A 2,331-nucleotide genomic window follows, 5' to 3' on the forward strand; every position below is an offset into this window, starting at 1 on the left:
TGCTACTGCATGCAGAAGGACTGGCCTTAGGCAAAGGCAGTTTGAGATAAGATGTGGGTTGCTATGTCAATATTATACAGATGCATAGTCGGTGCCAACATTGGTAATGATATCTGTGGTTCATACTATTTAGAGTTATGCGCTGAAATAACCATTTTCATGTCTCCGCCATCTTGTAACAATCTTGAGAGAATCAGGTCCCCTTTCCTGGCAACCAAGTGGAAGTTGGTAATCCAATGAAAGTTACTTCTACATGTTGATTACATATATTCAACTTTTTCCTCCGCCCTCTCAGTTGACTTTTTGTGGTGTATTGCAGTATTGTGTTTAAAATATGTGCAATATTTGTATTTTACAAATCTACACATGCCATTCCAAATGTAACTAAAACTTCAGATTGTTAGAGTAATCAAGCAATAATTTCTCTTGGGCAATTACTATTGAACAGAAGCAGAGAACAAGGCAAACTGCTGTGAGGCCTTCGTACGTAACACAGAACAAAATGCTAAGCAACAATAGACTGAGATGATCTAAGGCAGAACTACGTAAAATCAGTATAATAAATTAAATAATTGTACAATTGTCTTTTGATATCATGATTTTATTTTATTTTTGTTTCACATCACCTAATGATAGGAAAATCCCAGAGCTAGCAATAGAACTGTGAGCGAACAAAAAACTGGAAAACACATAATATATTCAGATGAAATGTTTCCAAGTCAAGTGGAGATCAATCTGCAAACAGACCAAATTTGTTTGCATCAGAGCTGTATTAAATTGTATCACTTTTAAGGATTTTTAGAGACAACTTATCATTGGAAAATGATGTACATGTACTTTAAATAAATTGAATGTAATAATGTGTAACAACTCCTCAACCATTAAAAAAAAAGTTTATTCAGGACAACCAGCATAAAACATTATCCAGTTTAACCTTTACAAGACTACAAGGAACAAAAGAATACAATTCCATTGAGAATGCTTCAAATCTGAATGTAGTATATTTTTAGCTAGTGCAATCGTCTTTAAGAAAGCAGTTTCCTCTTTGGCTCTTTTGCTTCCAAGCCTTTCCGGTCCTCAACTTCGATGTTTCAGATACGAAAGGTAGACATTCCATCCCAATGTCATTACATTCACAAACAACACTCGGTATTTTGAGGGGAGATATAGAAAATTAAACGTTTGAGCTGCTGGCCAAACAGCTAGCTCTGCCAAATAATAGTCCCAGAATTTATCTCTAAATTCATCAATGCCATCTGCCAAACTACGGCCTTGAAGCAGTGCCATGATTATGAAATACCAACCTCCGAAAAATGGAGCAAAGGTCTGGTCGATTGCTACCTTTGTGATGACAACCTGAAGTTGTTGAACTCCTTTTCTTGGGCTTATTTTGTCTATCCATAAATACCAGTAATGCAGGAGTGGTCCCGTGCTACATCCAGTGACTAACATGCGAAATGTACGATCAATATCCCACTGTTTTTGCTTTTTCCTTTGCTCCAAAGACTGCTGTATTATATCTGCAACTCCTAGTAAGAGTCCAGAGCTAATTGTGTTGACTATTAAAAGTTTGCGACCACCAAAAGCATATATTTTTGCCACCCTGGTCAGCTGTCGTATAATACGGGAACGCATCTCATTTTTTGTTATTGTTGTTCTGAATTCTTTCTTTTCCCAGACTGAGAGTGCTGTCTTCAGGCACTACTTTATAGTAGCTTCATAGAGATTATTAAGTAGATAGCTCAAGATAAAGAACAGAAGACAAATCCATTTAAAACTAGCATGTAGAATGAGATACAGGAAATACATCACAATATTCTAGTGAAGAACTTTACTTTGATGCCTTATTGTGATGTCACTGCTGAGCTTCCAACATCTTGCACTTAATGGAGAAGAAAAATCACATCAACCAAACAGGTACCTGAGTATTTGTTCTTAGACCACGCATGAAGTGCAATTCGCAGAAGGGGAAACTGTAGGTCTTCTTAGATCTTGCTTGGTTTCAAGGACTCGTCTTTTTACATATGCTACCTAACTGCAAAAAAGGGTGGGGCTTCAAATGCCTTGGTCATGGCCACTGTTTTGATGTCATTGATCTCTCTTGTGGGCACCCCTGGGATGCAGTCTTTGGAAAGAGCAGTAGACCTGCTCTTAAATAAGGATTTAGCATTCTTTTGAAACAGAGCTAGATTTGTGATTAAAAAACTAAGGTTGCTGCACCAAATCTTTTTGATTTAAATCCAAAAAGAGAGCCAGGTGCTTCTAGTGTTTACCAATTTTGTGCATTGCAGTTTCCCCACTTCATGGATTTCTTCCATTTTTATTACTCTG

At 37.1% G+C, this 2,331-nt stretch overlaps 1 pseudogene; it reads right to left on the reverse strand.

Annotated features, from left to right (window-relative positions):
* Window positions 1-1,077: 1,077 nt before the first annotated feature.
* LOC107288128 lies at window positions 1,078-1,635 on the reverse strand (annotated as a pseudogene).
* Between the last annotated feature and the right edge of the window lie 696 nt (window positions 1,636-2,331).

Source organism: Protobothrops mucrosquamatus, unplaced genomic scaffold (assembly GCF_001527695.2).
Source record: "Protobothrops mucrosquamatus isolate PMUCROS unplaced genomic scaffold, P.Mucros_1.0 scaffold484, whole genome shotgun sequence".
Lineage (NCBI taxonomy): Eukaryota > Metazoa > Chordata > Lepidosauria > Squamata > Viperidae > Protobothrops > Protobothrops mucrosquamatus.